Consider the following 20,811-nt stretch of genomic DNA (forward strand, 5'->3'; position numbering starts at 1 on the left):
TACCATTTGCCCGGGCCTGTCCCAATTTATACCTACTGTCTTGGAAAAACAACTAAGAGCCCTTTCATTCTCCAAAGTGTCCCCGTGGGAAATGATAAATTATATGGTTACCATTGTCTGGAGTTCTTGGGGTCAGACCTCCAAGCCATCTACCAATAGAATTCAAGGCATCCATGAACTTGCATGGAAAAAAAAGTCGCAACTTTGTTTGTGAAGCTTAAATAGCAATGTACCATCTCATTCCCTTTTGAACACAGGCCATAAACCTCAATAGTAGCAGTACTAGTGATTATGTCACCAATATAAATATTTTCATATCACAATACAGCTGCCACAGTTATCTCATAGTAGCATTTATGCCCATTCCTACTTCAAAACAATAGTAGCCACTAGTCCCACTACAAGATCTTGTTATAGAGGCATTATGTAAGAAGCACATATATTAGTAACAGTGGTTTCTTTTATAAGTCGATAAACAGATATTTCAATAAAATTGGTTTGTGCTATAATCTTATGTATTACATTTTATGCATTTAAACACCATTCCAGGGCCGGTAGGCTTTGTCTGACTGTCAAAGGGCACCATGGAGTAAATCAGAGTAGAAGACCTTGGCCTGGAGACTGAGAAAGCCACATTAATGTGGCACTCTGATATGTGAGAAAGAGACCTTGCCCTCTGGCTGGGGAGCTAGGCTGCCTTTGAATTGATCTATGCTATGAGGTATTATTTAGTACATTCCTCTTCCTTATAAGCCTCTTCTTTCAGTCTTTATTACTCCCATTCTCTTTTTTTTTTGGTCTTCTCTTATTCTTATGGGTTTTTTTTCCCCCTTATCCTTTGGTTTAGGTTTACTATCAGATATCTCTTAGTCTTACTGTGCTAAGTATTGGGTTCTCTTCCTTTGGATAGATTTTTTTTTTTTTTTTTTTTTTTGCCTTGCTTCTCTTACACCTCTTTCTCTCCTGCCCCCACCTTTCCCACCTTTCTCTGCTGTTGTCTGCTGCCTCTTGCTTGGCCCTCCTGACTTGGCTGGCCACACACCATACCCCTTTCATAGGTTTTGTAGCAGAAACATTGGGTATCAACAGTCCACCGTACATCTTCCCTTTGGGAATCATTTTCAGTTTACTAACAGACACAGTTTCTGAGCCACAGTTAAAATAACAAACTAGCCACCCCAATAAACGACTGCACAACACATAGTAGCCGGAAAATAAAAACTTTGAAACCCTAAGCTTAAATATAATTGTGGAAAGGGTTACAAGTATTTCACTTAATAATCCCTGATGGCCAGACATCTAGAGAAGATCAGCAGCCTGGACCAGGACTCTTCTCAGTGCATAAATTCCCAGTGCAGCATAGGGAAAGCATACTGCTTAGTCACTGCTAACAGGGGGAGCCCTCTGTAGCAGGCCTATACAATGATTATTTCTCCAAATCAGAGCTCAGGTTAGAAGACTCAGGGGAAAGCCATGAGACATCATGACCTTTGTGCTTCAGCTTTAGAGAACTATGCACTGTGTCTTCAGCACTGTCCTCGCCAGAGGACGTATTTGTCCTGAAATATTATAGCAGTCTCTCCCAGTAAGTTACTGAATACTTCTTCTATCAATGACCTAAAATTGGAAGGAAGAAGGGAAGAAAGGAAGAAAGGAAGGAAGGAAGGAAGAGTGGGAGGGAGTGAGGGAGGGAAGGAAGGAAGGAGGCAGCGAGGGAGGGGGAGGGCTAGAGGAGGAAAAGAGAATAAAAGGAAACTAATCTGTATTTGGAAACATACTTACCACTTTGTCAAATATTACTCCATGGTTGAGAATAGCTTCACATTTTTTAATAATATTTGTTTCCATTTTATTTCTAATAAAAGGCACCTAAAGCATTTTTTAAACTGTCTGAAAATGTAGTGACATTTGCACTGGACAAGTATTAACATAAAAGGTAGCTTAGAGAGCTTAGGATAAAATGAAACTGTAAATTTCATAACCTTTCCTAATCTGTTCATTTATCCTCCTAAAGAATAAAATCCGTTTTTATTTGTGGAGGATTTTTTTTTTTAAGTATTTACTCATTTATCTAGTTTGAAAGAACTAAATGGCCCTTACTATTAACTTACCACCTGTGGTGGAGAAACAGTATGTTCAAGCCTATCAGCTTTTGAGAAGATTCCAGATTTCATTCTCATATGAAATGGCCATTTCATATGTCATTATCATGTTGAGATGTATTAATTCACTAAGTTTTTATAAAGTATATGTAGATATATACTAACATCTCAGGTATAAGAGCTTCCATCATGGCTCCAAACCATTTATCAAATAAAGTTCATTAAAGTCACAATCTTCAGATAATAAAATGAATACAAAATTTATTAATCTTGTGGATTATTCAAATCTAAATATAGATTAAGATATTTTATATTTTTTTAAATAAAATCAATAAGGGTAAAGCTTCTCAGATCCTACTCTGAGATTTTGTTTTATTTTTTTCAGTATCTTCTTCAAACTCTTTCTATAGAACCTTATTATTTAGCTTCTCTTGCTATTAAAAATAGTCAAGATCAGATATTCCAAATCTTGATTATTTTTTATTTTCAAATATCTTACCCAAGACTTTTAACTCATACTATGTATTGTATAAACATATCTATTCATTGTGTTCTGAATAAAAGTTTTTATTTTTTCATATCCTTTGTCTTAGAGCATATTGCTTAATAGTAATTGTTATTCTAAATGTTAACGAACTCATATTTATATGATTTAAGATAAAGGTACACCCCAAAGAATTTCCCCAGCAGACGTGTCATGTGGGACTTTTGATATTGCACCACATAGGAGCCACAGTCAAATAAGTAGAGGGGATTGGACCACATAAGTAAGATGAGGATACAGCTCCCCTGAATAAACTAGGAACTGGAAACCAGAATGTCTGCCCAGGTTCCAAAGGATTCCCCTTCCTGTGGTTCCTAGGACATAGACCATTTCTTTTGGATATTGTCACACTGAACTTCAGTGTTACGTCTGTTTTCTTTAACACTGCTGCAACTCAACTAAGCTGGTATCCCCACCTCCAGAAGGTCACCCTTCTGGATGATCTGGTTTTGAATGGCTCTTCCTGAAGAGTGGGGCTGCTGTGCAAGTTTTTCCTACTTGCATAAAAACAAAATTGATTTCTAATGAATTCTCTGGAAAATGAATGCTTCTCCTTGAGATAACTGGGGTCTTGGGGATTCAGAACAGTCGACCTGACACAAAAGGCAGACTGAGGTCGAGGGTAGGAAAAAAAGGAAGAAGAGGAGCAGCTCTTAGTGCACGTTGGCTCTCTGTGGGCATTTTGGTCACACTTGGGTCCCTCAGCAGCCAAGCCTCACCTCCATCTTCCTCCACCCCGTCCCTTCTCTGACAATATTGTTGCCTCACTCTCTTCTTTTCTCCCTCCACTATAGGATGGGCTAGGTCCTCACTATAGGATGGCCTAGGTCCTCACTATATGATGGCTTAGGTTCTAGAGTGCCACCGCATTAGAGATGGAAATCCTATTCCAGGTGACCTAAAAGGCACCAGGTTTCCACCGTCTGTGTATGACTCTTGCCCCGCTGATCTGATTCTGAAAAACAGGATTCTTCTATCCCTCCTCCCTGTTTACCCTGGCTGACTTTTTGTTGGTTTGTCTCCAAGGGGAGGACATCCTGGTACTACAGCTACAGAGAAAAGACATGAGGTGTTCTTGGAAACTAGAATTTTGTTCCACAAAAATGCTTAAAGGTATATGAAATCCTCAAGTGACTGGAGAAAGCCCCCTTTGTTGAAGGGGCTAGGTAGGCGAGGAAGGGGCAAATATTATCGGAAGTGACAAAGAACAATTTTTCCTCTTTCTGAGCCCCAAGTACAGAAATATATTGTTTTGCCTCAGCTTTACATCAGCATAAACTTTAATGAAAAGTCAAAAATCCAGGAGAAATCCAAGAATTTATGCCATTGTATTCAAAAGAATGTTTCCTGTGATAGGAAAAATTCCCTATTATTTTCACAAATACCTGGAAGTACAGAAGGATGAAGCAATTCAATCTAACAGAAGATTTTGCTAAAATCATTAGAAATCATTTAATCTTATTTAGAATCATCCAGAGGTTTGCATAGTTAATTTTTGTTGATTTGAAGGCTTACAAATATTCTGCAATTTTTTATTTTTGCAAAAAGAGTCACATTTGTGGTAGCTTATTCATTATATATGATATAGAGTTTTTCTGGTTATGCTGATTGAGAAGCATTTATATGAAAATAAGCAAAACAGTCTTTTTAAAAATAAAAAGCCTTTTCCTAATTAATTCTAAGATGCTTAAAAAACAGCAGGAGTGAGCATAATCTATTTATGTATAATGGTACCATATTTGAGCAAGGGTCAAAAGGCAGTGGTTCTAGCATTAGTTATGCTACAAATGCACCAAGTGGCCTTGAGCTCAGCATTGAATCTCCTCCCTAAGTGTGGATTGGGTGGGATGATATCTGAGATCCCTCTTAGCTCTAACTAATTCTGTGACTCAATTCAGAGAGAGGCTTTCATTTGCAGAATACAATTGCTACATAAAACTGCCTCTAGTTTTTGACTACAGAGCAAATCTCTGTTCATATTTGGATCCCTCCTTCCATTTCTCTTCCTATTTAAAAAGGGAATGTCTACGAAGGTTCAGAAGAGAAGTCCAGTACCAGCAGCCAGTTCTCTAAATCGATTTCTAGTACTAGTATTCCACTATACCAAGGTGTACCCCAACAGACTTTGAGACAGGTGATATGCAACATCAGTCTCCCTAATACTCTAGTCACAGGGGCTCACAGGCCAGCACTGGCACTTATAGTATGCCGCTGCAGTTTGGAGTAAAGGGTTAGGGGCCTCACTCACGCTTCCTTCAAGACAAAGGGTTTTTAGTACCAAATAGGGCTGGGAGTATGGGACACACTCAGTGTTCTCTGCTCACCAGACCAATCAGCCCCACCATTTCCTGGCTGAATGTCAATAAGCAAATAACTTGAATTCTTCAATACTCAGTTTCTCCATCTATAACATGAGATAAATAACTCTACCCATTTTTCAGGGTTGTTGTGAGGGTTAAATCTAACACAAGCACACACAACATCAAAGACAGTGTCTGGCACATAGTAAGAACTCCACAACTGCTAGCTAGTGCTGATTGTTACATTACTATTTGTCTCCCCAGAACAGTTCAGCAACCTGAAATAAACCCACCTTGGTGTGGATTTGGAGTCTTTCCTCAAGTTACCAAGGGACATGTTCTAACTTGTTTCTACATGCAAAAAGAAGTGGCCAGAGAGCAAATTCAGGCGATAGATAAGCACCCAGAAAGAAATGAGCCCTAGGGGGTCAGAGCTAAATCTCGTGGAGTGTCAGTTTTAAGTCTAGGATCCTACCTCAGGTGTCCAGGTACTTCTGAAGAAGCCCGGCTCTCTCACCAGGCCTGGCCTGTGAGGGTGTGGCCTTTGTGCTCAGGAGCTGCACCAGGAGCCTGCGCCCAGGGAATCCCCGTTCTGCTCCTTGGGGCTCTGGAGTTTGCCACCGCTAGGCAGGGAGCTAGCTGCTCCAGGGGTGCCCTAGAATGGGAGGGACTGACCTCGGGATTTCTCCCGGGAGCCCTGGCGAGTCGACGTTTCCTCCGATGTGGCCAAGGCGAGGGACCCAGAAAAAGGAACTGCTCTGAATTTTGCTTTTTCCCAACTGGTACAAGGCAGCAGGAGTCCTCTGCAGGGCACCCGCGGAGAAAGTAAGAAAAGCCTGCACGTGGAAGGTCTGAACAGGGAGGACCTAAAGGTTTTACAGGGTTCCAAACCCACCCAACCTCCAAATGTTTCCCTATAGGGCTACTAGGAACCAGGGATCCACTCTCAGCCAAAGGCACCTCTGGGAGAGGAGCATGCACCTCCTCAGGGAGAGAAGGGTTAAGTGAGGTGCTTACTGGCCTTGGCAGTCACCGTGCCCCCACCCGGAAATAGGGGGCTTGGTGGATAAAAGGGAGGGGAGGCTGCCTCTTCGAAACAGCTGACTAAGCCCCCTCCCGCAAACGGTCTTGCACTCCAGATTGCTGGGGTGCAAAGGAGAAAAGAGCCTCCCCTTCCTGCATTCGCCAGAGCATCTGGAGCCACAAGAAGGATCTACCTGGAAGCTGCAAGGTGGGCAGATCCACCTCGTCTGGGCTCCCAGGTCTAAGAGCTGGGTCTCCCTTCACCCGAGGCCCACACCTCCTAGCTCTGCGTTTCCCTGCACACCCTCCAGCTCTGCGATCCCCAGCCTCCCGGGCGCAGCACAGGGCTCCCCCCACTCCCTCGCTCCGCCCAGGTGCAATTTGTGGAGGGGCGGGGGAAAGTGCTCCCACCGCAGCCTCCGCTCCTGCGCTCTCCTCCAACCACTTTGGACCCCTGTTTACTCGCCGCGCGCTGGGGACTCCCCTCTACCCCGCACACACGTCTCCCCCTGGGAGGCAGGAGTCCCCTTCCTACACTGCGGCTGTGGAAACATCCTTGACTCCTGAGTGCCTGGCAGGGAAGGTGGGCGTGGGTCTACCGACCTGGCTGCAGAGGTGAAGGAGCGTAGAAGCAAGCGGGTGCCAGAGAAGAGAGCAGACTATGGTCCTCTTAGAGCTTGGAGAAGCATCCCTAGTCTACGATCTGACCATTCAGTCACCACCCAAGATGCCAAAGCATTCAGATTCTCGCGGGGAGGTTTGTTTGCTTCTGAGGAGGGAGATCGCCCCATCCCAGGCACTCAGCAGCCTGCCTTCCCAAGTACCCAAGGGCCCGGCATTCCGGGGCTCCATTCCTTGTCTCCACGCGCCCCCAGGTACCCAGCCCCTCCCCCATCTGTATTTACATACCCAGGCCAGCGCCCTCCGGACTCAAATCCCTTTTCCTCTTCGTCAGATGGCCTCTCAGGGCTGGCCGCTCGCCCACTTTAGCAGTACCTTTTCATTTCCCTCAACCGTGGGCAGATCTACCCGACCCTCAGCTTCCTCCTCCACCTCACGAGCAGCCTTTCCCTCCCTGAGCCACTTACTTCACCCACCCATATCTGCACTTGCGGTTCCCACGGCGCACAGCCGCAAGCCACTCCAAAGGTTTCATTGCCGAGTTGGGGGTGGCGTGTGCAAGGATGGACTGACTCCCATCGCACTGGACGAAGCTTCAGGGGTGGCCGCAGCCATCCTCCACGTCCCACCTCTCTTATTTCACCTTCTCTGTCCCTACCCAGCTCCTAGAGGCAGGATGAGCACTGCTGGGTCCCAAACCCTCGCCTCAGGAGCCACAGCTGCGGGGAGTGAAAAGTCGACTGGCAAGAACACACAGAGAGAAATGGGCAGATGCATATGGCAAGAGGGGCTGGGGGAAGGGCAAGAACTAAACCTGCAACTTGCACAGCACGGGGTGAGCACCGCGCAGGGAAGGGGTCACAAAAGTTTGCAGACTATTGTATAGCAGCCGGCTGAACAGGAGCAAAGAGGGTCGACTCTCTCTCTCCAGGAGGAGGTCTCTCCCAGGGTCTGCGCAAAAGGGATCGGGGAGCTTAGACAGGCATGGCTTAGAACTGGGGTAATAGTTCTCCTCTACTTGTTCCTTGGAGGGACGACCTAGGTACCCGGGCAGAGGGATGATCCCGCGCTCTGCGAAAAGCAACAGGCGGCTGCACCTTACCTTGCGCCAGTCCCGGGCCGGGGTGGCTGCTCCATCCTCGTGGCTCAGGGAGGAGGCGTTGGGTGCGTATGCTTAGGGGTGTGCGCGCTGCCACGGCTGCAGCGGCCGCCACCTCCAACCAGCTGCAAGCCGAGCTGCCCACCTGGGACCGGGCCGGCCCGGCGGGCTTGGCTCCCGGCGAAGGCGGCGGCGTTGGTGCGCGGCGGCTGGGGCGCGGGACGCAGGCAGTGCGTGGCGCGGCTGGCGTCTTCGGGCGCCGCCACCGAGCGAGGGTGCGGCCCCGGGCGGCCGTGCGGGGCACGACTTGGCTCGCGTTGCTGCGGCGGCCGCTGCAGACCCTGCTCCAGGCGCCGTAGCCTTGCAGGAAGAGCAGACAAAGACAGGAGAGGGGCAAAGCGCCGCTTGCCCAGATGCAGTCGGCTCAGTTAATAAAGGGAAATCGCCTCCAAACCCAGGCTGAGAATGAGGAGGAGGGGCGAGGGGGCTGGGGACTAGAAAAGCAGCAGGGAATTAACGTGACAGTCAGAGCCCAGCCAGCGCCTCGCCGGCGCTGCTCTCTCGCCTCGCGGTTGCGGGGTCCGGAATGGAGAGGGGGAGGGGGCTGAGCGTTGGCTGCCGGAGACTAGCTGAGGTAGGAGTATTAACTCCCTCTGCTGCTCTCGCCTTCCTTCCTCGCACCCCCTTACACAGCTCTACTTGCAGCAGGCTATGGCCCCATTCTTTCTCCTATTTTTCTAACTACTGAGATCAGAGCTGAATTAAGCTGGTGAAAGGAGCAAAACGTGCAATGGATTGATTGCCCTCCTTGGGGGAAAAGCGGAGGCTTAAAATCAATTCGACAAATGAGTGTTTACTGGGTGCCGAGTACTGTGCTCCGCTATTGTGTGGGAGGGTTATGAATAAGGTACTCTCCTCCCGCCCCAGGGTCCGTTGTCGGATCTCAGAATCAGTTTCCCCTGCAGTTCTGGAAGCCCAAAGTTTCGGGGTTGAGTTGTGGTCCCTGATCCCGATCCTCAACCAATCTAGCTTTCTAAATCAGAAGAAGGTGGAATTCAATTTTCCCTTCTCCTTCCTGGGATGACTTTAACGTGCAGCCGAAATGGAGTCTACAGGCCTCTTAAAAAAGCGCGCGCACGCCAGTGTGCGTGTGCGAGCGCGCTCGCGTGCGCGCGTGTGTTTTAAGAGTAAGTCAAATTATTGGTTTTAGTGATGTTCTTATTTCATGATTTTAATTATTTACCATATCTGCAGTAGACCCCAGTTTGGGGCAGAGGAACCCGCCTCTCCAGACTCTACAAATACCACCTTTTTTCTAAAGCTTTTTTCCGCTACCCCAGTCCTCTGACTCGAGGCAGAAATCTTTCCCCTCTCTTTGCCCTCTCAGGATTTTATTTGCCAATCACTTGCGGAACTTATATATTTATAGATTTATCTCTTCACTCACATATGAGTATTCCCTGTGCTTTTTGTTTGTTTGTTCTCACTGCAACATCCAGCAGTGTTTTGTATCTAATGGGTACTCAAGGAAAGCTTATCCAGTTGAAGGTCATTTTCTCCTTCTGTATGAGCTAAATCTCAGTGTCTCTAGAATTAAAGAGACTCCAGGGATGAAAGTTTTGATTTAGGGTGTGGTGGAGGGAGCCACACATACAGTTAGACTCACAGCCCCTTTACTGGAAAGGTAATAAAGTATTTAATTCATTTTGGTCTCTAGACAATCAACCTTCTCCCACTGACCACCCACCTCTGTTTCCTGAATTCCCAAAAGCAAAAGAAAACCAAGCTGCTAAGCAACTGCATAAAGCAAGGCATATATGTTCAGCTGCCAGCACCTAGAGCAAACCCATTCCAAGTGGAGAATGACCAAAAAATCTTGATTATTTCATGACCTGTGTCAAGTATGTTGAAAGCCTGCCAAAGTTTCCTCATTTCTATTGAGGCACTCTTATTCTGGATGCATTTTAGAACAGTTTGAAAGTGTTACATTGCTCAGAGGTGAAGAAAATTGCTTTGTAGTTTAAGGATATTTAAGATTTGTTTGTTTGTTTGTTTGTTTGTTTTCTGTCCCACCTTCTACAAATTGCAGGATAGATACCTCAGATCCGGAATGCTGCATGAAAAAGTATGTCCATAATGCAGGAGATTAGACTAAATGACTCTTAAGATATCTTCTGTCTCTTAGACGTTATCATACTGTGATTTAAAAGATTGTGGTTTAAAGTTTTTTTTTTTAATTTTTGTTTTTGTTTTTTAAAGGAGATTTTAGAACAAACAGAGATACATGTGGATAGCAGGTATGTAATTTGGTGTAGTTTTTCTGAAGGGAAATTTGGCATGCTATTGAAAGCATAACATTTTTGCATTTCATTTTTCCAGTGACTCTAATTCTTCAAATTCATCCTCAGGAAATAACTAAGGTTGAGCAACAAGATTTATCTACCTGGATATTCATTGCAGTGTTGTTTATATTAGTGAAAAACTGAAAAGAAACAAAACTAAACTCAAATGTCTACCAACAGAGGAATGGTAAAATATTTTGTAAATCTATACAATGGAATATCAGTCAGACACTAAAATGTTGTAGGTGAATATTATCATGATTTATGGTTGTAATATAACTTTAATCAAAAATTTCAGATGCACAAAGTGAGAAGTAGAATAGTAAAAAATAAAATCTGGAGTTGACAAATCTGGGTTTGAAACCAGGCATTTCTACTTGCTGATGATGTGATTATGGACCTGAACTTCCAATACATCGACTGTATAATTGGGTTGATGTTATTTACATTGTAGTATTGTTGCGATTAAGTGAAATAGCATTTATGAAGCCCTTAGCATGGTGCTTAATGCATAGTAAAATCTCAATATATTAAATAAATAGATTTATTTGGCAAACAAATGTATAAACATGAGTTTAAGGTATGATATATTTTCTGGTAAAAATATATACATATGTAGACTCATTTCTACAGTAAGAGATACTTCAATATTACCAGTGGCTATCTCTATTGGCACTGGGATTTGGGGTGTCTTTTAAAAAAAAAATCCTGTAGTAATCATAAAGTAAAATTATATAGTAAATAACAGCGGAATTTGTTTTTAATTTAATTGTCTTTTAATTAAAATACGACTAACTATGGACATAGGAAACATCTAGATTTGGAAGTTTTCTGTTTTTGTTGATTCATCAACAAGTCATCAACATTACTTGTTGACTGTTGGTGTCACCCATGCTATAAAAAGGATAAATGACAGGGCATGGAGTTTGTCACCTCTGATATAAACTTAGATTTGTTTTGTAGCAACCAGAAGTCAAGTCCAGCTCAGCAAAATGTGCTGTTTAATATAAAGAGCTGATTGGTTGCTACCCTTGCCTTCTCTTGACAGCCAATACAGAGAGAGGGAGAGAGAAAAAGGTAGGATCAGAAGCTATATTTGTAACTTTTGATTAGTGAACTAGAGAAGGAAGCCTAACACTGCAGGACCATGACCTTCACACCTACTTTAGTGGCCCTTCTGGGTCAGAGATGGATGGTTTCTACAAGTTTTCTGTGTATATTAAAAATGTTATAGAAATACAGGGGGGAATATGATTATGGTGTTTTCAGTTTAACTTTCTTTAGAAATAGGGGCACACGATTTAAAAATCAATATGTTCCAGAATACTTTTCATGTAAAGGAAATTCTTTGAATTTTAAATTGTATTCTCTCTCTGAAACTCTTTACAGAAATGAAAATGCAATTTCTCTGAGCCCAGGAATTGAGTTTCTGAAATCTGAATCACTGGGGTGCCTGAAACTCTGCTGTCTAATGGATGAATGGAATCAAAATGTGAAGATATGATTACCATGAATCCTTTGTACAGGTGATCCAGTTAACTACTAATAACAAACCATCCTTAAACTTCTTGGCTTAAAATAGCAGCCATCATTTATTTAGCCTGAATCTAAAATTTGAACAAGGCTCACTGAGGAAGGCGCACCTCTGATCCACTTCCCACGTGGCTTGCCATGTACCTGACAGGCTGTGTTGGCTGTTGGCTATTGGTTGAGCATCCAACAGGAGATGAGAGCCAGGGACCTTAGTTTCTCTCCATGCGGGGCTCTCCCTGTGCATCACACCATAGGTTCTCAAAGACTTCCTCACCGCATAGCGGTTGGGTTCACCAGGAGAGCTCCAGCAGGGGTCAGACCCTTTCCAGATAATGAAAACCTGAACAATTTATTTAGCCTTATCAATTGTACAAATTCATCCAGTCTTCAAACAATAGCAAAAATTTTAGCCCAGAACACACCAGGCAAACTGAACCAGTGAACTAACGAATCATTTGAACGATTTAGGCAAATGGATCAATTTCTCTTTTATTTGTTGAGATAATTTCATCAACAATTGGAGTCTTAGTCAATTAAATGAATTCATAATATTTTCTATATTAAAAAAATTAATGATGCCTTCACATAGGGAAGACTAAATTTCTCATGGTGTTTTTAAAGGCCTCTGCAATTTAACTCTCTTCCCAGTCCTATCTCATCACCTTCTCTAGTCTCTCATATTTATCCATCTTACCTGAGCCTTGTTTTGACTTGTATTAGGGCTCAATGTTGAGAAGTCTCCCTTTCTTACTAGACTCTAAGTTCCTTGAGAGCAGAGACTTTTTCAGTTTATGTCCCCACAAGCCTCAGCCCTGAGACATGCATGAAGTATGGGCTTGATATACCCTTATTGAAAAAATGAATAATTCAACATCCCTTGGCTTTCTAATTCAATCATTCGTTTTCCAAACTGGCAATATTGGTCATGAGTTACTTCACAGGGAAGCTAATTAATTCCCTGAAACTGGAAAATGTTTTGAAGTCCCACAGTACTTTAGAAGCACACAGGAACATTAATATGTGTAATACATACATTATTATTACTTCCCTGACACATAAATGGTAAATAATCCCTTTTTAATGTATTGTTTTGGATGTACTGGACAAATTTGCAGAAAGTAATGTATTGTTGGCTCATTTCTACTAATGGACACCTGTGTGGACTGAATAAGATGTGGTCTCTTCTAGCTCTATTATTTGTTTATTTCTCCAACTTTCAGAGCTGCTATTTATACATGCTTCTTGCCAGAAAGGTGACCATGACATGAGAATCGGCCTTCTTGGGGTTCTATGTCTTAACAGATAGTATGGGTACCTATACAATTCTAGGAGTTCCCCAGCCACATAATTACTGTGATGTAACTACAAAGCTGCATGAGAATCCTTGCCCCAAAGTGGAACTGTCTCTTCTCTGGAAATTTTGTATAAGAAAACTGGGAGGGTTGGGTTAACCTCTCTGGTAGCTAAAGCTGCAAGATATAAATCATAGGTACAATGAGCAGGTATATTGTCTGCCATGTGGAGAAAGCCACACTGCAGTATGAGTGATAAAGCTGCCACACAGGTACAGATGTGAGAGACAAGGCAATTCCCTGTAGCTTCTATGCCCCTGGATACAGCTATTTAAAGGTCTGGCCATGTCTCTGTTCTTCCCATAGCTTTTTATATATCCACTCATTTCAGTAAATTTCCCTTTTTACTTAAAGTCATTCAAATTTTCTTTCCATCATTTGGGACCCAAAAAATTTCAACTAATGCAACATCAAAGAAAGATTTGAGGAATGACTCTCAGAAAATGTTCAATTAAAAGTTGGAGAGAAGTATTTTGGGATGCTTTGATATAAGGCTTACATTTTTCAAAGTTAAAAGCCCAAAAGCAACATAAACAACTATTTTTCCAGACAATAAAAATAGGACCTTAAATGTGAAAACGTGATCCCAGTGTTTGTAATTTACTAGAATGTAGACTTCATGAAGGCAGAGATTTGAATCCTTTGCTACTGTATTCCAACAACTAGAATAGAATTCTACGTAGGGTAGGATATTAATATTTATTGAATAAGTTGATGTATTTCCTTGTTGCATCTCTTCCTTAATCCCAGTAGGAATATGAAAAACTCTAATTTATTGAACTCATGCTATAAAACAGCCATCGTGCTAAAATGTTGTCAAAATTTCATTTCATTTTTTACCAGATGTTAGGGTAGGGATGGAGGGCAACTGTTCTCATAGACAAATCAGTTTGCTCAAGGGCACACAGGTTCTATATATTGAGGCTAGGGGTTAAACCCAGGATCATCTGTCTCCAAAACATGTGTTTTTTCTACTATCCCACAATGACATATTAATGTGTTTCTTTATAGGGCAGAAATCTTTCCTGAGGTATTAAGATGTAAGGGGTAGAGCTAGACTGGTATTTTGCTTCATATATAATTGCAGCTTTAAATATCAAGGGTTTAATGAATAAAGAATTAGTTCCCATTTTATAGACAAGTAAGTGGAGGTCTATGGTGTTGCCTCAGTATTCATCAATGTCTTCTTTGAAAGTCTTATTATCAGGATGGAAGCTCTACTCTTGCTCCTCTTGCCTTCCCATGAGGAGACTTCATAACATCTTAGTCTCTTGTAGCTGTTGCTGCTCTACCACACAGCTTCCAACTGCAAGGAAGCACCTGCTTCTCTACGCCTGGTCTTTTGACGAGTGCCAGGGGACTTACTGCTCCATTACCAATAACTGATGAGAATTGATGGATAAATATCCCACACACAACTCCTCTTTTGAGATGTCTCTAAGGCATGTTGTACACTGTGCCCCAGAAGTCCTGTGTATGATTAAGCACTTGTTACACACAACACTAGCTTGCCCAAAAGCGAACCCTTTATTGGCTTCTTTCGCATCCCTGTCTCACTGCCCTAACTCTCTACCAGAATTTTCCAAATAAATTTCTTGAATTCACACCCTTATCCCAAAGGTTTGCATCTGGGATACCCCCAACTAAGGCATCTCTCTGGCCCATTCACTCTTGAACTCTAAAAGAGAAGGTCAAATTACCTGATTGATGAGTTTAAAAGAAGACACTGAAAATTATCCTTACCTTTATCTCTTTTGAAGATATCAAGTTCATAGGACACATACGTGTTCAGACTGCACCCTGCCATGTGCTTAAGGACTTGTACTTTGGGGAAGGTCTTGGTGGCTGAATGAACAAGTCAGTATACTTGAAAAGTAAGGTATTAGGACATATCAAAGTCCTTATAGATCTAAAATCACGTTTCCAATCAACTTTATTTGCAATACAGTAGACATTTTAATTTCCATCAAAATTAGCTTCACGTGATTCATAATAGCCAAAAGGTAGAAACAACCCAAATGTCTCCATCAACTGACAAATGGAAAGAGAAAATATATTATAGCCATATAATGAAATATTACTTGGCCATAAAAAGGGATGAAGTACTGATACATGCTATAGCATGGATAGGCCATGATACTATGGTAAGTAGAATAAGAAGCCAGTCACAAAAGATCACATACTGTGTTATTCTATTCACATGAAATGTCTGGGACAGAGAAATTTACAAAGACAGAAAGTAGATTAGTGGTTTCTTAGGGCTGTGGTATGAGTTGGAGATGAAAAACATAACTAAAGAGTGTGAGGTTTCCTTCTGAGGTGATAAAAATGTTTTAACATTGACTGAAGTGTTGGTTGTCCCATATCTATCAATAAAAGCCAACGAAGTGTATTCTTTAAGTAGATGAATTATACCTCAAAAAAGTGGTAAAAGTTAGCCCCACATGGTGAAGCAAAATGTTAATGTTGTGTGAAAGATACATGACAGCTCTGTACTATCTTTGCGACTCCTCTGTAAATATAAAATAGTCATCTCTTAAGGTTGTAATAATCAATTGCGATATTATATATGACACCACTGTATCTGGCAAATACTCTCTTTCCCCCTCCTCCTTCTCCCTCTAACTAAAATAGGGACCCATGTGGAGATATATATATAGATATAGATAGATAGATAGATAGATTGATAGATAGATAGATAGATAGATATATGGACAGCACCACGTCTGCTTCTGAGGCATCTGATTTTTTTTCCCTAAAATCTCCATTATCCTTTATGTCCTCTTGTTACTTTACAGGTGTAACATTTGGCCCGATAAGGTGTAGTTAATATCCCTATTACTACAATTTAATAGACATAATAAGCCACTTCAGTTTTCAATGCCAGAGATTTGGGCAAAAAAATAAAGCAGGGTGACATCAATAATTAATGCCAATGTGGCCCTTCTCAGCAATTGTTTTTTCTTGTTTCTTCTGCACTCCATCATAGCTATTTTTGTTATTTATGTGTATTTTATGAAAATGGTAGCATTCCACCAGATCCACATGTAAGCCTCAAGCTGCTGATGCAGGCTTTCCTTTCCTCCTTCTGTAGAACTTGTGAAAGCCAGCACAATATTTCTGTTAGTTGGTCTGGAGTCAATTCTGTTTCTAATTATGGGGTTTATTTTCTTCTTTTGTTGTAAAGTTTTCTCCACCCCCTGGGGGTGTTTCAAGGATTTGACAAGGAAGCTTTCCCTATGGTCCTGATTTCATCATAAGAAGCCAAGGGTGTGGAGGAAATTCCCTTGCTGGAGTGGAGGCAGAGGTTTCAGTCCTTTTTCTAAACTTAAAAGGAACTAAGGAAACCACAGACAAGCCATCTAATCCCTTCAGGCTTCAGTGTTTTCTTCCGTAAAATGAGAGGATTGGCTTGAATGTCTCTAAAGTTTCACTCAGGCCTGACAGTCTCTCAAAATGCAAGCATTTTCCTGAAGTTTACTGACAAGCAGTTGCCAAACACCAGAAGAGTGCTGATAGGTTGCTAGCTAATATTATCTCTCATCTGTTTGCAGCATTTTGCTGGGAGATCATCAGTGAGAGCAGTTCAGTGTTCTGATGTCTGCACTGAGGAAAGCTTTAGAGAACACAGGAACAGGGAGTGATACAGAGGGTAGATTCCTCCAACATGAGCATGGATGCTGTTGCTCTGTTACGATGTTCATGCAGATACAGAGAGACCAACCAAAGGCTAGTCTTAGTGGCTGAAAGATAAGTATTACATAAGTGCAATTTTACTTTCTGCGTTAATCTTTGCTGAGGTAATTGTCTTCATTCTATTTTCAGTGTGTTGTTGGCAGTGTTGCATGGCCTACTGACAGTTGCTCAATAAAAATAGAGATCTTACCCTAGAGAAAAAGCACAATATTTACTCGCGGCCCATGCCCTGCTTCTACGAACCATGGTACTCAGTTCCTCAAGAGTTAAATGGAGACAGGTACTTGCTGGAGTTTTAACAAGAATCAAGGTTGAGTGGTTGAGTTGTATTTACAGGTTGTTGGGTATGTCTGGCACACAACTTTGTATACAAGGAGCCATTAACGATTTCAGCAAGCAGAGATCTTTCCAAAATGAGAACACCTGAAAGTTACATTCTTCTCTTCACACACCACATATTCACTTTTAGGTCACCCTTACCCTCCATGTGCACCACCAAATGCAACCAAATGTACCTCCTAAATAACTATCTAATGGCCCACAGCACACCATCTCTCTCTTCTCTTCCCAGCTGCTGTCTTGAATCATAACATTATTATTTCTCATCTGAGTACTTCAATATTCTCCTAAAAGGTCTCACCATCCTTAGTTCTCCCCTTACCTCCCTTCCATTCTCTGTATAGCAGTTGGAGTGATCCTTTTAGTCTGCTAATGTGACTGTGACATGCCTTGCTCAAAATTCTTCAATGGTTCATGATAACATTTTAACTTCATTACACAGCCCACAAGTCTCATTATAATCTCCTGTCTGCCTATTTCACTAGCCTCACCTCCTGTCATTCTTCTTTCTTCTGTGGTACAACCGAGCTTAGATGCTCACAGTTTTCCAAAATTCACCACATTCTTGTGCCTCTCACTGAAATACAGCCTGGAATCTCCAATTCATTCAGCCAGCTTCTCATCTTTTGTGTGTCTCTCACTAACACCCTCTTGAGCGCCCTTTCCTGATTCTCCAGGCAGACCTAACAACTGTTTCCTTCTCATTCTCAATGCTCAATCTACATTCTTCCAACATGGCAATAATCAAACTAGCATCGTCCTGGTAAACTCAAGTGTGATCATCTAAAGGCTGAGACCATGTATTGGGTCTTCATCTGCTTACCACCAAACCAAATACAAGGTGCTCAATACATGCTTAAGGAAGAGAATGGAAAAGAACATTTACTAAACACCTAAAATATGTCATATGCATACTTGTAATTTTTACTAAAGCTATGATATTTGGAAGGTGGGGAACAGGGAGGAAAAGAGTGCATAGTTTATGAGCTATATCTGGTAGAATGATAAAAGTAATGAGAGGAGGGGAAGATAATAATAAAAATCATGTATTTTGAAAAGTAACAAACCAGAAAGAAAAATTAATAAATCATGAAAGGGAAGGCAAACTAAGCATAATATTAAGGAAATAAGAACTTTGGCTCCAAGTGACTTTCCCCCTACAGGGAGTAAAAAGGCTCTGGAGTCCTCATTATTAAAGCCTCCTGCCATATTTAAGGATGGCCTTGATGATCAAGCATTAGCATGCAGAATGGATTGGAAAGTGTCCATGTCCGAAGTAAGGGGAAGTTCAGCGATCACTTTTCATAACCTGCAGAGGTATTAAAAGAAATTTTTATCTATACAACTGTATATCCACAGAATTTAATCATAGGTTACAGCAGAATTTTTCTCTTATTGTCTTAAACATCAAAGACTTTGACTTTTAGTGGGGAGTATTGACAGGTGAGGCTAGAGAAGCAGCAGAGAGGAAATTATAATGAAACTTGAAGACTGTAATATAGAGTTAACATTTTAACATAAAGGATATGGGGGCCATAATATAATTTTGAGCAAATTGTGTCACAAGCACATTTGCAAGCTAGAAATCTCTTGACAGTTGTATTCAACATAGTGGGAATGTGTAAAAGGGATGGGAATAGTGAGACCATTTAGGACTTTATCACAGTACTTGTATTAGTCCATTTGCACACTGCTGATAAAGACATACATGAGACTGGGAAGAAAGAGAGGTTTAATTGGACTTAGAGTTCCACATGGCTGAGAAGGCCTCAGAATTATGGCGGGAAGACACTTCTTACATGGTGGCAACAAAAGAAAATGAGGAAAAGCAAAAGTGGAAACCCCTGATAAAACCATCAGATCTGGTGAGACTTATTCACTATCACAAGAACAGCACAGGCAAGACTGGCCCCCATGATTTGATTGCCTCCCCCTAGGTCCCTCCTGCAACATGTGGGAATTCTGGGAGGAACAATTCAAGTTGAGATTTGGGTGGGGACACAGCCAAACCATATGAACACTCCAGGTAAGAAAAGTTGCTGTTCTGAATCAAGAAGACAAGAGGGCATGGGGAGGCATAGACCAATAAGAGAAAAAGGTTCTGAGGTAAATTAAGGCATATGGCCTTATCTAAGTGACCCATGCTATGATGGAGTCCAGTCATCCCTTCCATGTACTAACTTAATGAGGCATTTCTAGCCCTTCAGGATTGCCGTGACTAAGAGAACCCCAGACCCATGGTGGCAGACATGGTTAGTTGTTCACTCAATGACCATCATCTTCTCCACCATTCTTCCAGTAGAGCCCATTTCTCATTACAGAGGCTGAAAATCTACTTTCTCAGATGCCCTTGCAGTGAAGAATGGGAAACAGACATGATTCCAGTCAAAGGAACCTAAGAAGATGCTTGCTGGGATATTTGTAGCAAAGACTTTTCTCCTTATAAAAAGATCACAAGAGAAACAATATCCTTCTTCTCCTACTAATCATGAGCTTTGCCATGTCTATGTGTGCTGGTTAGAATCAGTGCAGCCATCTTGAGACCTTAAGGGAAAAGCCAGTATGGGGGAGTGGAACAATGGAAAGAGCCTGTGTCCTTACTGAGGTCAACACCTACATCCAAACTTTGGTTACATAAGATAATACAAAATCTCATTTTAAAAGTTCTTACTACTCAAAGAGTGAGGTCAGTGGACCAAATGTATCAATATCACCTGGAACTTGTTAAAACTGCAGAAGCCTGGGCAGTATTCCAGAAATACTAAATTATAACATGCATTTTAACAAGATTCCCAGAATAAGTTTAAGCCACTTTTAATTGGGTATTTAGTTGTTTGGAGTTGGAGGCATCCTACTTAACATACACACTATACACACAGTTCCTTTTGTAACTAGAATTGATTGCATTTTTTGTTATTCTACGGTATTTGACTGCCTCCTCTATCATAAAACACATTTTATTTTGTCATGTGTATGTAGAATGGTTAAAACTATCTATGATCATCTGACCTGTGCAATTTACACATTCTTTAAGGGTAGGCTGTATATCCTATTCACTTTTGCATTTCCCTTGCTACCTAGCATTAAGCTCTGTGAAAATTAGTCATTGAAATACTTGTCGAATGAAAGAATAAAGAGTAATCATTTCTTTGAAATTCCTCTGGCCAATGAGAATTTTAGAACTTCCAATAATTAGGCACAATGGATTCTAAGGTATGCTGATGATCTGCCTTAGGCTGTGAATGTATTCCATTTTCTTATGCAAACACATTTCCAGATAGAGCCCTGTTCCACAGAGCTCTTCAGAGTCAAGATGCTCCATAATCTTAGATCTTCTTTGTGGTGGGCCACATCACTGCCATTTTCCTAAAGCTTTATTGCCTCATTGTTACTGGAATAATGAACATCATCTCAAGGTTATCCCTGTCAAAATCACCAAATCCAGCCCTATTGGTATCACTCAACACATAGATTCTTAATTTAAAGTAATCAATGCCACAAATCAATCCACCATTTAGCATCAAGAACTGACCACTGAATAAGGTCAGGAAAGAAATCCCTGGCTTCCTAGAATTCAGGAAAAGCCTAAAAGGGGCAGGAGCATTCCATCCAGATGACTCTGCTTCCCTTAAATGGCTCTGGAAGTGGTCAAACTTGGAGAAGCTTAGAATGCAAGGCTAAATATAGAAAATTGATTTATCTTTTTCATTTAATAAAAAAATCTATAGATTTCATGAAGAAGAAACCCTGCATATAGGTCATCCAAATAAAGAAAACACACAGATAAACAGAGAGAGACAGAGACACATAGAGAGACAGAGAGAGAGAGATGGAGGGAGGGAGAGAATAGCTCTTAGCCA

At 41.8% G+C, this 20,811-nt stretch overlaps 1 protein-coding gene and 1 long non-coding RNA gene across 5 annotated transcripts in view; one reads left to right on the forward strand and one right to left on the reverse strand.

The window, feature by feature from the left end:
* The window catches only part of LRRC3B (leucine rich repeat containing 3B), an 88,470-nt gene extending 80,313 nt beyond the window's left edge, over nucleotides 1-8,157 (reverse strand). The window contains exon 1 of one of the 4 annotated variants that reach the window (XM_054483147.2): nucleotides 7,693-8,157. The gene's annotated coding sequence lies outside the window, so the exon portion shown is untranslated. Of the gene's footprint in view, nucleotides 1-5,421; nucleotides 6,287-6,878; nucleotides 7,333-7,692 lie in introns of those variants that run through there. The other 3 variants (XM_054483151.1, XM_054483152.1, XM_054483150.1) reach the window with 3 other exon arrangements.
* A 6-nt stretch (nucleotides 8,158-8,163) lies between these two features.
* Nucleotides 8,164-20,811, forward strand: part of LOC129033946 (uncharacterized) — a 115,869-nt gene continuing 103,221 nt past the window's right edge. Inside the window, exons 1-4 of the long non-coding RNA XR_008501713.1 lie at nucleotides 8,164-8,323; nucleotides 9,949-9,986; nucleotides 11,080-11,226; nucleotides 11,421-11,557. This is a non-coding gene — a long non-coding RNA (uncharacterized LOC129033946). The remainder of the gene's footprint in view (nucleotides 8,324-9,948; nucleotides 9,987-11,079; nucleotides 11,227-11,420; nucleotides 11,558-20,811) is intronic.

Source organism: Pongo pygmaeus, chromosome 2 (assembly GCF_028885625.2).
Source record: "Pongo pygmaeus isolate AG05252 chromosome 2, NHGRI_mPonPyg2-v2.0_pri, whole genome shotgun sequence".
Lineage (NCBI taxonomy): Eukaryota > Metazoa > Chordata > Mammalia > Primates > Hominidae > Pongo > Pongo pygmaeus.